Genomic DNA, 14,612 nt, shown 5'->3' with positions numbered 1-14,612 from the left:
TATAATTCCTTTTTGCCTCTAGACCAATATGGCTACAACCTGGATACATCCACTGAATGATAGCACCTCGAAGGAGTGACGCTTAGACCCTGCAGCGGGGCGGCACAAGAGCTGGACCCCCACGTAGGCTCCTAAGCTGTGCACTTCTGCATTGGGGTATCCAGTTTTCTGGATACCCCAGATCCATCTCCTGGCTGATTCACATGCCACGGGGTGGCTCATGCCCCACCTTCCTCTTCCTTGCAGGTCTCCCATCTGATTAACAATCTGTCCGAAACCCCCTCCGCACGCGGGAAGCTCCAGCATCTCAAGGTAGCAGGCGCGCAGTGGAAGCGAGCCCCGGCTTGGCTGTCCCTGCCCCCATGGGAACGGCCTGCACCTTTTGTAAATCCAGTGCACACCTCTGAGATGGAGGAAGTGCCATCAACCCTGCGAGCCAGTTATAATTGAATAATCCTGCACGGCAGACAGTGGCAGCCGCGGAAGATAATACTTTAGAGAAAACATCATCTAGATAAGGAAGTGGCTTTTTTTTTTTTCCCCAGAAAGATCAGGTCACCTTCTTATCTTGTAGGTAATTTCCTGCAGCCATATTACATGAATTAATCCCCTGTGCCTGTGCTCTTGTACACGGAATAGTGTTTTGCACTAAAGCACCGCAAGATATTTGTCTTCCAAGTCTTCTCTTCGTTATACAGCGTCGGGCTCTCAAAGGAGCTCATCTCCCCTTTATTAGGCAACGACTAGACGAATTGCCAGATCTTCCAGCTGTGGCCTTTTGCTTCCAAAGACTGCTGAGGAGAAATGCTCTACTCCCTTCTCTTCCCGGTGGGAGCGATGGAGACTATCTCCTGCCCCCATGCCCTTCCCACCCTACCATCACCGAGGACCATAGAAACTCTTTCTGTACCCTCCCCTTGCAGGAAAGCAGAAGCTCCCGGCTGAGCTTTTTTGGCAGATCTGTCCATTATCATGCAGGGAACATACGTGTGAGTGAAGCAGGACTCTTAGCTCCTGTTTCTGATTCTGCCACCGGCTTGCTGTGCGCACTCGGGGCTAGTCACATCACCTCTGTCCCTCGGTTTCCCCGTCCGGAGATGGTAATAACCTGAGCTATTGCAGTCCCTAATCTCTGTTTGTACAGCACCTCCAAGAAAATGCTCATAGCACTTTTCGCACAACAGGAACATCTTCCTTTGAAGGATTGAGAAGCCTGGTAACAGCCCCCAAGACATGTCTGTAATGATCCTGGTGTCAGGACGGCGATTGCCCCCACTATCTGGCAGGAGCAAGAACACAGCCGGTTTTCTAATAGGAAGTTAGGGGCCTGACATTATGCCCCAACATCTAGCCACCTCCACAAAGTTTCTGATGTCCGGGGGTCATTAGGCACTGCGAGTAGCCAACAGCGCTGCAAATGCAGGCTTTCATTTGAGAGCTCAAATGGATCTTGGGGTAAAGTTCACCCTCCCGTGTGGCAGCTCTGATGCATCATCCTCTGTAATGGAGCCAAATTTGTCTCTGGTGGAAAGCCAGGCATCCGGGGTGAGCTGGGACCAGGTCCAGTTCTCGCAGCAGGCCAAGGGCAGACTCTCATTGACTTCATTTGGAGCTGGAAGAGTTCCCCAAGCGCACCAAAGTGTGAACGCTTTGGCCAGGGAGTGCCAGGGGAAGCAGGAGGCTTTTGCATTTCAGCAGAGCCCATCTGGTGTCGGTGAGTCCATCACATTCATCCTTCCAGGCTCCGTGACAACCTGACAACTGCCAAATACCTACCTCAGACACCTTTCAGACAGCTCCTGTTTATTTTTAGAGCTGCTCTTTCCATCAAGTCTCAGATGCGTATCATTAAATATAGAGGGAGAGGGAGAGAGGCAGACACATCTAGCTGCTGTGGGTTGGTTTTTTTTATTAGCCTGCGATGCATTTGCAAACTCCTTTCGGCTCTTCTAGCCACCACCCGATATGAAGGCGCCTTGGTTTTGTGCACAGCAACGAGGCCCCGTCCTGCAGGAGCCGGGGAGAGCACAGCAGAGCAGAAAAGGCGGGTTATGAAATATTGAAGCTCTGAAGCCCTCCCTGGGACATGTGAATGTCTAATGCCAGCTCCAATTAATTTTGAATTTTTCATTAAACCATTATTAAAAGCAAGAGTACAGCAGAAATAAGGGGAATTGACTTGGGCAGTATATTAAGTACCTTAAATTTGCCTGAGGATGTTTTATTATCTGTCCACAGCAATTATTGTACAAGCTCCTGATGGTTTGGGGATAAACAAAGGTATGGGATAAAGTTCTCCGTGCTGTTTCCTCCCAGTTATTTTAATCTCTCCCCCTGCAACCTTGCATCGCCGCCTGCTTGGGTGATGCGCCTGGCATGTCATATGTGTCTGGAGGACAAGGCAGAGTCAGAGATCCAAGCCTCGGCAATGATATATAACCCCAGCATTATTTACAAATCAAATCAAAACATATTGACTTCAGCCTTTTCCCATATCAAAGGCAAACAGAAGGTGTGCAAACAGGCAGAGAAACACATATTAGGAAAACAAGAAAAGCAATTTAAAAGCAGGCGGGCTATGATATAATGTATATATATTTTAATGAATTAAAACGTCAATATTTATCAAAAGCAGGCAGGCTTCTCACTCATGACAGGGACTTGCTCCTACTTTTAGCATGCAAAAAAGAGCTGCCAAAAGATGGACCCTTTGATTTGCAGCTTGAGTTGGTGTAAAGAGGATGTCCCAGTTCCCAGGCCTGGAACGAGTGGTGCAAGCTCAGCTAGGAAATGCATTTTGAGCCTGGGAAGGAAGACACCTAAGGATCAATAGGATAGGATTTCAAAAAAGAGCTATATGTCCTGAAATGTAGCATTTTCCTCCGGAGAAACAGGTTGGGCAGAACCTGGCTGGTAGAGACCAGGCAAAGATGGGCTGGAGCGCTACCCCGCTCTGCTGCTGCCGGTACCCAGATACCTCTCTTAGAGCGAAGTCAGGTACGTCTACCTGGCATTGTATTGTCACGTATGCACCGTCTCTATATATTAGAGGATCTGTGTAGCAAACAGCTTAAAAGCGCTCTCCTTTGGCTTCAGTGTTAGGGACTTGTGCATTCGGGGCTGGGGCTCTCGGGGATGCTGTCGAGTTCTGTTCTCAACACAGCAGCACGTGCACTGCAGACCTCGCAGGGTCATTATAACAGTGCCACCTATATTTTACAGTGGTGCAGTGGAAGTGAAAGACCCGAGCCCAAAGTCTCACAGAAAAATCACTGGTAGAGTGAGGCTCCAAGTCTCCTACTTGCTTCTCCAGGCAGCAGACAATGCCACTTCACCCTAGCACCAATCTGCATTTCACATCCTAGCAATGTAGTCAGTCCAATATCCTGGACAGCCATAGCAGCTAGTTGTGGTTTAGAAGACAGTAAGGGTATAATACTTCAACCAGAGCAACTTTATGGTACAACTCCAAGCTGGGGTTAATAACTGAGATCATCATCATTCTCATGATTAGCTGATACTTTCATACTGTTGAACTGAAAGGCTGTGACAAGTTCAGGCCATATGGTGTGCAACCACACGGCAAACGGCTTAGGGCCAGAGCCGCAGAAGGCAACTAAGAGCCCACCAAGGTGCTCCCATGATTTCATTTGGGGTAGGTGCCTAAGCACCTTTGAGGACTTGGGCTTCTGGTGCAAGCAAGCACTTTTCATCTGAAGTTTTCCAGGCAGGTTACTAAGGACATCACAAGAGAGGTACAATTTTTTAGCACTTCCGTAGCAGGTATCACAATCCACCTGCTGCCAGGCTCGTCTCCAGGTGCAGTTTTTTTTCTTCTAGCAAGACAGAGAAGGGGAGGGATACTGTTCTGTGGCCAAGAAGCGCCGTCTTGTTTCTTGACCAGGATCCCAGGAGGTTCGGACGGCCTCAGAGCATCCAGCGCCACCTTCCCTACAAAATCAGGGGACTTTCTAGCAGAGCTGGGACCTTGTGGGTGTATGGGAGGTTTGTCTGACTCCTGGAGCTTTAGTCATCTCAGGCCTTGCAGTCGATAAAGCTTAACCTGGAGGATTTTCTCCAGCATTTGCTGGTGCGAGTTGGCGGCTGGGACCAGACTGATAGCAGGGGATGAAGCGAGGCAGTCGACAGCCCGTATTTCGCCAGGCATAACTACAAACGGCCTTACTGAGCCCCAAATTAGCCAGCCCTGTGTAAAGCCCAGCCTCAGCATTTGACTCACCAACCTCTTCCTGGCGTGAGCGCCGCAGCCGCCAGCGTGTCGCATTGCTCCGCTTCTTCTGAAACCTGCCCTCCTGCCCAGCGCGTTGAGCACCCAAAAGCTTCTGTGCTCTGGTCTGTAGAGGCCAGGCGAAGGCCGTGCAAGCAGAGCAAAGGCACGAGGCCTCGAGGGGACCCCGGGCCCCTATTGCAGTACGGTCATTTAAGATAAAGAGGAAGGGCTGGAAACAGGACCTTTGCCGGAAGCCCCTGAAATTCTGCTGCTGACTCTAAGAAGCATTAGTGGATGGAGAATGTGGGAATAGTGCTTACCTACGGGGACTCGTTGCTTAAAACGTGTGAATCCGGAGGAAGAAATGACATACTTACTGTAACTAGTACGAGAAGAGTGGACGGCCGTGGAGAATCCTTCCTTGGCCCCAGCCGTCGCAGTGCCCACGTGGCAATGGCTTTGGAGAGTGCTTGCAACTGGGGGACTCTTTATTTTCAAATCCAAGCCATGTTGCATAGGCAGAAACCTTCCCCAGCTCCAAGGAGACAAACAGCTAGGAGCTCTGGTGCAAATCAGGATGAACTCGACTGAAATCACTGGACTTAACACCAAAGCAAATCCCAGCCTAAGGACAAAATTAGGCTCCAAAAATTGCCCGCAACTTCAACGAGCTGCCCGACGTCAGCGTTGCACTGGGAGGAGGCCCAGGGAAAACGCAGGGAGTGGGATTGAATTTCAGATGGATAGCAGGAACTGGGCAAAGCGTATGGCCATGCAGGCTTTGCTCCGAGCAGCTGTTCTGAGCAGGGGGAAGAAGCTAAGAGCCACGTCCACGTGTTAAATGAACTAGTCAAGCATGGACAATGCGAAGGGTGAAAAATGGAGCAAGAGGGGAGAGCACTTTCCTGCCACTGCCCTTTGCCATGGCGGTTTGTTATAACTGTCCGGATCGGGGCTGCACGACTCGGAGAAGGAGCCCGTGCTCTCCGTGCCGGGGGACCCCTGGCAGCTGCGCGACTCACGGAGCTGCCAGGCTCGGGGGTGGCCGAGAAACGAAATGTCTCGGGGGGAGAAAATGCAAGGAAGCAGTTCAGCGCTGGAGAGGGGTAAAAATAAAGTGACCCCCTCCATGGGAACCCGGCTACCCGTATCAGGGGATTGCTCAGCAGGACTGCACACCCCGCAGAAACGCCGGCGGCCTGGAATGCAAGTTGCACCGCTGGCTCCGGTCGTTCGCAGACACAACGGCTTTGGGGGTGCATAATCTTGAAGGTGACATGGGAGAAAAAGAACGGATCTGAGGCTCTTTCAGCCACTCCAAGGGGAGCAAAATGGACACGACTATTTCTCCGGCAGCTAGGGGAAGTGGATTTGTTAACCTGTGCTGCCACCTCATGGAAAAGAGTCCTCCCACTGGAAGTGGAAAGGGAAGAGCTAGATCCAGGGAGGGCTTGATTCGGTGTTGTAGGATGCTGCTGCAGTTAATGGAAAGGCTTCTGTAGAGAGAAGGGAAGGATTTACCAATGGGTCAAGCATGATCTTGGAAATGGGGAGATGTGGGTTCATTTCTTTGCCCCCCACCCCACACTTCCTGTGTGCCCTTGAACAAGCACTGAGGCGCTGTGCCTCAGTCTCCCACCGCCAGCCTGTACCCAATACCAGTGAGTGTGTAGGATGGTCCTGGGGAAAGAAATTAAGCGACTTGCCCAAGGTCACCCTGATGCTCTGTGGCAGAGCCAGAAGCTAAACCCTGGCTCTTGCGCCTCTTTAACCCCAAACTCATGGCTCCTCTCGGAGGTAAGACAACAGGCTTTTCATACCACCTCTTGCTAGGGAGACTGCCCAGCTGTAGGAAGGCCACAGTCAGGGGAGAGCCGCGGTGGTGCAGGGGGGCTGCCTGGGCAGGCTGTCACATTTTCTCCAAAGCTCTGACTAGCAGGCGTCCAGCAAAGCCCCCGTGGAAACCACAAATAACTCTCAGGGGAGGAGGGTGGGGGTGGAAACTCTGCCTGCCTTTGCCATCAAGGCGAATCCCTCCCATCTGTGATAGAAGGGGCCTTGCTGCTGCAAAGGATGCTGCCAGCCTACTAATGAGAAGCACCGCCATAGTCCGGGGTACAGAACCGATGATTCAGTCTCTTTTGGCAGTCCTTGCCTCGCCACGTACAGCACTGCCTGTGCTATTAGCCAGGTGCATTAGTATGTGCGTAGGACGGGATTGACTTTCCGTTGCAGCACCAGATATTGGCACTCGGAGAGATGGATTGCTCACCCGGGGTCGCATCTCAGGAGACGAGGCAAATCCCATGTCTTTGTCAGGCCCCGCCACATGCCAGCACAAAGGCCCGAGGCGTTTGGATCGTTGGACCCCATTCAGAAGAGCAGTGGTATTTCTGCTGCGATCCAGAAACTGCGACTCGAGAGTATATAGAAGGGGTTCGAGCTTCTCTCGGGACCAGGGGCCAGGAGAGGGAGGAAGTCCTGCAGAGAGAAATCTATGAACGAGTCAAGCCTGGGTTTTATGTTTAGAGAGTCGGGGCCGTGTGGTTTTGTCGTTTTTTCGCTGCACACTTGAAGGGAAACTCCACGAAGAGGTCGGCGCGGTGCCGTCTCTAACGAAGCCTCGAGCGTGGTGCGCGGCTAATGCTGCACCAGCGCGTTCGCGTGGTTCTGGAGTAGAGACTGTAGAAGCGGGGGTGAAGCTCCATCGCAGCACCAACGCAAACCCGGTGAAGAACAAGCCCCGGCATTTGTTTCGGCACCAGCAACTGGTTTCTTCGCCCAATTCAAAGCCTTTCCCACAAACTCGTCCAGCTCTGCAGCTGAAAGGGACTTGGGGCCAGCTTGTGGAGGGGGGCTGAAAGCAGAGCCCAAGTCCTCAGCTTCTCGCGCTGCTGAAGGGAAAGGACTCGAGGCTGGGTCCCAGCGGGGCAGGCAGGGAATCTCCGGGACTTCACATATGGGGACCATTGCTCCGGTTCGGGGAGCAGCTGCTGAGTCTGGGCCATTTGGACATGGCTTTGAAAATGAATGGGTGGGCAGTGCAGAAATATTTATTTCTATATATATAAATATAAATTATTTCTCTCTCTATCTATATATATAAATATATATATGTTGGAGGTAAAGTTATATATCTCTATAGATAGAGCTATCTGTATCTATCTATATCGATGGATCTATCTATATATGTAATGGGTTTTTTGTGTGCTTTGAGCTACCAAGTGAACCACAAAGGCCACTTGGCAGAGTTTTAGAGGTAAAGTTTTATATTTATATCGCTATCGATAGATAGATACCGATATCGATAGATACAAATGTAAAACTTTACCTCCAACACTCTGCCAAGCAGCCTGTGTGGTTCACTTGGCAGCTCAAAGCACACAAAAAGCCCCATTACGCAGTTTGTACCACGTAACTGCATGCCCGCGCACCCACCTCCATACCCGTACCCCCACCCACTGCCCTTCTCAGGGGGCTTACCCCTGAGTTGTCTATGCCGGACCCCTCTCTACCAGACAAGGTCTGCCGTTTCTTTCCCTTCATCGTCTTCTGTCTAATTTATAGATGAGTATTGGTGGGGTGGGAGATCATTCAGACAGGGCCAAACCGGAGCCTGCATTTGTCTACTTAGTTCATCTGCTTATCTCTTTACACTTCACCCATCTCCTCCCACCTCTTGGCACCCTTTACATTTGCTGGCTGGAGAATCGTGGCCCTACGAGGAGGCCTCTTCAGGAGATGGGCGAAGGGCCCGGGATGACGTGCAATCTGATGGGGGAGGTGAGGCTGAGACCCAAGGGGAAACTCCTTCTCCTGGTGGCAGGTTCCAGTCTAGCCAGGCAGCAGGCGAGGATGGTGAACTGGCCAGTGCTATCCTGCGACCCGGGCTCACATCCCCGTGCTGCAGCAACCTGTTTGTTGGCTGTGCCTCAACCACGTGGCTGTAAAGCACCTGCATTGCAGGACAAATGCACTGAGGACTGCAGGGTGCTCAGGATAGGGAACACGTGAAGCTGTTGGCATGGGGAAGGGTGTCAGCCCAGCCCGGGGGTGAGACTCACTCTGCACTTTCTCACTCTGGAAGGCCTAGCACCATCTGGGCCTCTTTCCCTGGCCCCGAGGCATTGCAGGGCACAGACGTGGAATAAGGATGACCGGGGGCAGGGGCGTCAACCCTGCCTTCTATAGAAAGCCAAAGCAATGTTGGTTCCAACTACAAAGCCTTAAAGGGAAAATGCTTCCCAACTCTCCCACAGCCTCAGCTGGTTACTGGTTCCCAAGCCAAATAAAGCCCAAAAGATGTAGGACAGGAGGACCGATGATCACAGTTGCTCAGGGAATGCACTGCATTACTCCTGATCTGTTCCTGGAAAGGGAAGGGGCAGAGGGGAAACGCTTCTGTATTCAGGGAGTGTCTACACATGCGTTTACACCGGCTTAAATTTACCACGCAGCAGGCAGGACTAGGTCAGTGGCTACATGTGCAGGCGTTAAAGCGCATTAACGCTGTGTGTGGACTGCCTTGGGACTAAAGTTGGACTAAAGTGAGTCCCAGGTCAGTCCACACACACGCAGTGTTACTGGGCAGTAAGGCGTTTACACGTGTGTTACTGCATAGTAACTAATCGGGTGTAAATTTGATACCTGCATAATCAAATTTATGCTCAAGTCGGCACAAGTCACCGTATATACTGCACAGTGTAGACATGCACCCATACTATACAGTCATTTTGGTTACTGCGCAGTAAATGCGCACGTGTAGACGCACCCAGGGTTACTAAAGAACAGTGAGATGCTCCTTTACAGAAAAGTCCTATTGTGAGGATCCGTTTTCCATAGGTCGCACTGAGCCGCGCTCTAGAACCGAATCCAGAACGATCTCCTAGCTCTAGAAACATATAAGACCTACAGCAAAGGTCTCAGTTTGCATTAACATCCGTGGGCCCCAGCCACTCTCCCGAGCAAAGAGCAGGAGAGGAATGTGTTGGCTTTCAGCCACTTTTGCTCTCGGAGTAGTCCAAGGTCTTGCAGGCCCAGTCCTGAGAACCAGCCAGCATTAGCAGTCACTGCAATGGAAGTGGATCAGGCATTGCAATGCAGTGCCAAGGAGGAGAATGAACCAAGACGTGGCATAACGTAGCCAGGTACGGCAGCAGTTGCAGAAGAGAGGCTTAGCAAAAACAAGGCCAGAATTACAAGCAGATCTGCACCATGTCCAGCTGCCAGAAGAGCAGCAGGGAACAAACAGTGACAGCTGCTGAAAAGATGGACTCATTTCTTCACAGATAAATACAAATGAAACCCTTTGAATGGATAGTCAGGAACTCCAGCCCAGCCCTGATGGTTTGGGAAGTGAGCCCACACAGGGTGATTCCCGGGCTATTATCAGCGGTCTGCTACGACCTTCGGATCAAACCCCCAGGGGTGTAGGGCAACGGGGGTAAGCTGAGACATGGAGTAAGGCTTAGCAAAGCTGGGCAGAGAACCCCTGGGTTCATGCTAATAGGACGAAAGACTTAGCAATACATATGCACAGGAGTCTGCTGGAAAAGAAGCTCCCTGCCCCAAAGAGCTTCCAGCCCAAGTCATCATAAGTACAGTTAACTGGCATGTCTGGGAGGGACGTTCCCATCGCTCGACACTCAGTGCTGCATGGTGAGCCAGGGCTGCGGCGCTGGGTGTTGGATATCCTAGCACACAGGCCCAGTGTCTTTAGCCAAACGCATACTGCGAGCACGCAGCAGCTGCCCTCTTAGCCAGTAGCATCACATACCTCTAGCTGGCCGCGCATACTGGCCAGAGAGGTGCTGGGTGAATGTAAACCATGACCATCAATGTTTCATTAGTTCTTGCTATTATTTCTGCAGCCCCTGCAGTGCCTTTTAATTTATGGCCTCGCCTGAGCTCTTTAAACTGATTCCAGTATGTGGTGCCATCAGCTTTTACTGCTGTTTTATCTTTGGGCCATCCAAATGGTAAGAACAGCATGTGGAAATGACCTGGGAGGGGGATTCACTTTGTTCATTTTCCCCCTGCCAGCATAGGCGCATCTCCCACATTACGCACTGCCGTGCTTTTTGCAGTCTAGATTGAAATGATCTGAACAGCGAGACCTTCACTCTGTTCCCATATGGACTGCTCTGCCGCCGGGTAAGTTTTGCTGGATGGGATTCACGCTCCAAGCCACTGCTGAAGGAAGGATGACTGGACCAGCTTTTCCAAAGAGCTCAGCCCACTCTGGTTCAAAGGGTTATCAGCAGGGATCCTGTTTTTCTCTGCTAAAAAATAATCCCCAATTTTCAGCTTAAAAAAGTAACCCCAAATCCAAATTTTTCCATGATTAAAATGAAACACCACTATATATACACATCTGTAAGTAAGCAGCGTTTCATTTTAATCATGGAAAAATGTGGGTTTGGGGTTACTTTTTTAAAACTGAAAATAGGGGATTTTTTAATTCTTTTTATTAAAGAAAACCAGGACCCCTGGTTATCATCCCAGCCAAACACCTCTAGAAACCCATACTGAGGGGCTTAAGCGGAAAGGAGGCCTTTTGGAAAAATCTGTCAGAGCTCTCCGGTTTTAGCACAGAAAGCCCCAGTTTCTGGAGGTCTGTTGAATATGCGAGTGTACTGAGTTTTGGGCCCAGCAGTCAGAGGAAGGCTTCAGCCCTGAAGCTCATAGAGGTCAGGAAACAGGAGGTCAACCAAAAAAAGACCTCCGTTCCTGCACCGTTTTCCTATGAAAAACATTTCATTAAACAATTCTGGACCGGCTCTATTGCTAAGTGATTAGCAGGGACAGGGATACAGACCCCTTGCTCAGATGAGGAAATTGGGAGCCAGAGCCTCCATTTTCTGTGGTGACCTTGACCAACACACCGGGGCTTGTGCCAGCTGAGCCCAGATCTGGAGTCTGTGTTTTATTGGTTCCTGCCCGTACAAGGAGCGTCCTGCTGGCTCTGCCTTCGTGGCCAGGACTGCCGTTCTAAGATGTGTGCGCAGCACCTGCCAGCTCAGGACATCAGTCATCACATCGGGGATAAGACTTGGCACAAGACATTGGCAATGACCCAGATCACACGGAGAACACCTATTCAACAGTGCCGCTGTGTTAAAGGAAAAGTTCCCACCGCTGACGCGGAGAGGAATGGAGAACTGGAAGCCCCTTTGACCCCCCAATCTCCTGCATTCACAAGCAACCGCTTTTCCCAAAAGATGGGCCCCTCCAGCCCTTTCTGTGTGCTAAAGCCACAAAGCCCCATTAAAAACGTCCCTCCCATGTGCGGATGGTGAAAACGAAGGGAGAAAGAGGAGTCTTTTAATCTAGTGCAGTGCACACTATCAGATCCCCTGAAAAAACCTTACCAGGCATCAACTTTACCTGGCAGCTCATGCTATCAGATCCCCTAGAAAACCTTACCAGGCACCAAGTGGTACCTCCTCCACTTGGCTGCTAACTGCCCTCACCTGGTGGCATAGTCAGGGGTACAAAGCTGTAGTATAATGAGTTATTTTAATGTTTCGCGCAAGGCCTCTCAATTGACTGGGATAAACTGAGCTCCGGTTTCCTGGTCTAGCAGGTAACATGGCGAGACTGTAAACTGCAGCAACAGAGCTGGTCTTTCCCCTGTCCTCTTAACTCGAATTCACCTTTAACAGCAACTGAGTCCGCCTGAAAAAATCATTTTGCTATCAGTCTCTTCTTTGGGCAGCAGGTGTTTCTGCCCATGGCTTGGGTTTGGGGAAAACACAAGGAAGCAGCTATTAGTTTCTCTTACAGAGTATTTTGGGAGAGGCTGTTTGTGACTGCGTACAGCCCAATCATGGTCAAGACTGACCCGAGCTTGCATTTGACCCGTCTTTGGCCACAAGCGGTTTCCATTTCACAATAAGCATCCTGGCACACTCATTCCACAAGAGCAGATCTCTGCCCCCACAGGGAATCCCTGATGGATCCATGTGTCCCCCTGCACAGATCCAACTGCAGGATCAGAGCTGTAGCTTGCGTCCACAAGTGCCACCAAAACCAGATGCACCATACTGCAGTCCTGCTTAAAGCTCCTGTGTCCAGGCTGCTTTTTTAAGAGACCAGTCTCTTCCCCAGTGACAAGGCAGAGGAAGGGAAGGTGCAAGGATTATCACACATTTTACACAGGAGACACAAGATCTAAAATGAAGCCACATGCCCAAGAACACACAGTTGTCTGTTGCAGAGCTAGAAATTGGACCCAGGTCTCCTAGGTCCCAATTCAGCATCTTAAAACATAAAAACGGCCATACGGGATTGGACCATTGGGTCCATCTGGAGTGCTGTGGTCCTGGCCTCCCAAGACAGCAACTTTTTGGCTTTTGAGACTGCCATCAGTACTCACTGGGAAAGATGGCAGGGGAAAACCTCACTCCCTTTCCATTTAAGCCACTCGCCTCATTGGTTTCGTATCTGCTTGACCTCTAGAGCCAAGTGAACCAGGTGTGATGCAGTCTAAATAGGTGGAAAATAAACTAAAATTCAGCTCCACTTCCATCCTGCCCCAGTGATTTTCCTATTTAAAACTCAGGCTGTCTATACATCCTCAGAAAATGCAGCAAAAGTACTTGCCTTTGGTAAGCTGGCCCCCTGTGAAGTTTTAAGCTGCCTGAATGGCAAGGCTGTTTCAATGCAGCCTCTTCTCTCCCTTACTTTGTTTTTAAAGCCTAAAAAAAAAAAAAAATTACTCACTTCTCGCCCACAGGCAAATATGACGACTGTCAGGAGAAAGAGCAGGTTTTTGTTCATTATGGCCACGTGGAAACAAGGGCTAATGAACATATATCCCCAGCTGTAGTGTTGCAACAAGGTTTGATTTATAGCATTAGAATAACAAGTTTTAAACCTGATACACTAGGGATTGCATGAGCTAATACAAGTCAGAAAGCACTATTCTGTCAGGCGATAATAGATTATTTTATATCAGCAATAGATAAAGAGCTGCAGAAATGCATGCTGCTGTTATAAGAAGTTAATGGAAGAATTTAGTGAGACAAGGGTTTTAATGCTCAGATTATTGGAAGTTATACATTGAATTCAAGAACTTGTAACACTGGACAGATCTTTCCAATTACGCACTTCAGCTGCAAATAGACTTGTAGTTTGAGTCATTCACAAATGGTCAATTATACAGAACACTATCTGCATGCACATAAGGCATTTGAGGTTGGCACATACTGGAATGTTTATACCCCAAATATGCAATGTAATTCTGCTCATGCAAGACCTTGCAATCTTACTGAAACATTTAACTGTCATTAATATTGATCACCTGAAATTCACCACCAAGGCTGCTCTGTTTAGAGCGTAAAGCAAGAGCACGGCATTGGGAAAGCTCAAGGTATTACCTTTAGACTGCAAACAAAGCTCAGACAACAGTACAGCAACAACATATCAGCACAACTCCCAAGTTACTGTATTTAAGTAGTAAAAATCCAAAGAAAATCTTGTTTGCACATCCTACAAAATTATCTTTTGACCTTATAGCAACGCAGGTATTTTTAGTGGTTAAAATTGATAGGCTCTCCTCCACAGGTAAGGACATTTATAGTAGATTATCTAGGCCGAAATGGCTTTACAGTCTTCAGTAGCAGGTTTAGCTCTTTGTCCTGCTAAAAATCTCTAATCAAAATAATTTATTCCCATATTGAGTGCTCAGTACTTGCAAGGCCTGCCCAAGGCCAGCCTACTCCCACTGAAGCATAGGTTGAAATTTGTAATATAGCAGAAATGTACTTCTCAGTACAATACAGTTTTCTTTGCACATACTTGCTGGCCTGCCACTATTCCATCTCAGAGTAGTGCTATGTCCACTTAGGTGAGATAAATCTGACCTTTAGTTTCACCAATAGGCCTGGTCAGCATTTGATTTAGAAACCAAATACCCAGAGGCAGCTGCCAGTGACTCAATCAATGACATTCTTTCTGCTTCAGTGTCTTCATAGCTATGGGTGTGCGCACAATTCTGGATGACTTTAATGGGGGGGTGCTTCTTTTCTGAAATGAATGGAGCACTGCCAACAATGGAGCAAACACTCTTGTTGGAAGAAGCTCCTAAAGGCAGCATCTTCTAGGTGAAATAACACTGATGTCCTGTCTGCTGGAGATCATTAAAGGGTTAGGGTGCAGCTGAAAAAGCAGTTCCTTTTCACTCTTCCTAATGCCTTGTACTTCATACTCAGATCTGTCTGATAGCTCTGTATGTACGTACACACACACACACACACACACACACACACACACACACACACACACACACACACCCCCCCCCCCCCATGCCTTGTACTTCATACTCAGATCTGTCTGATAGCTCTGTGTACACACACACACACATTTTTTAATACTTATC

At 49.3% G+C, this 14,612-nt stretch overlaps 1 long non-coding RNA gene across 1 annotated transcript in view; it reads left to right on the top strand.

Moving 5' to 3' along the window:
- LOC149853207 (uncharacterized) overlaps positions 1 to 14,612 on the top strand; it is a 107,352-nt gene that overhangs the window by 85,447 nt on the left and 7,293 nt on the right. The gene's annotated exons all lie outside the window — the stretch shown is intronic.

This window comes from Crocodylus siamensis, chromosome 14 (assembly GCF_052110815.1).
Source record: "Crocodylus siamensis isolate JL-2025a chromosome 14, ASM5211081v1, whole genome shotgun sequence".
In the NCBI taxonomy this organism is placed as follows: Eukaryota; Metazoa; Chordata; order Crocodylia; family Crocodylidae; genus Crocodylus; species Crocodylus siamensis.
Note: the sequence above shows the minus strand (reverse complement) of the source record. Positions and strands in the feature narration are given on the sequence as shown.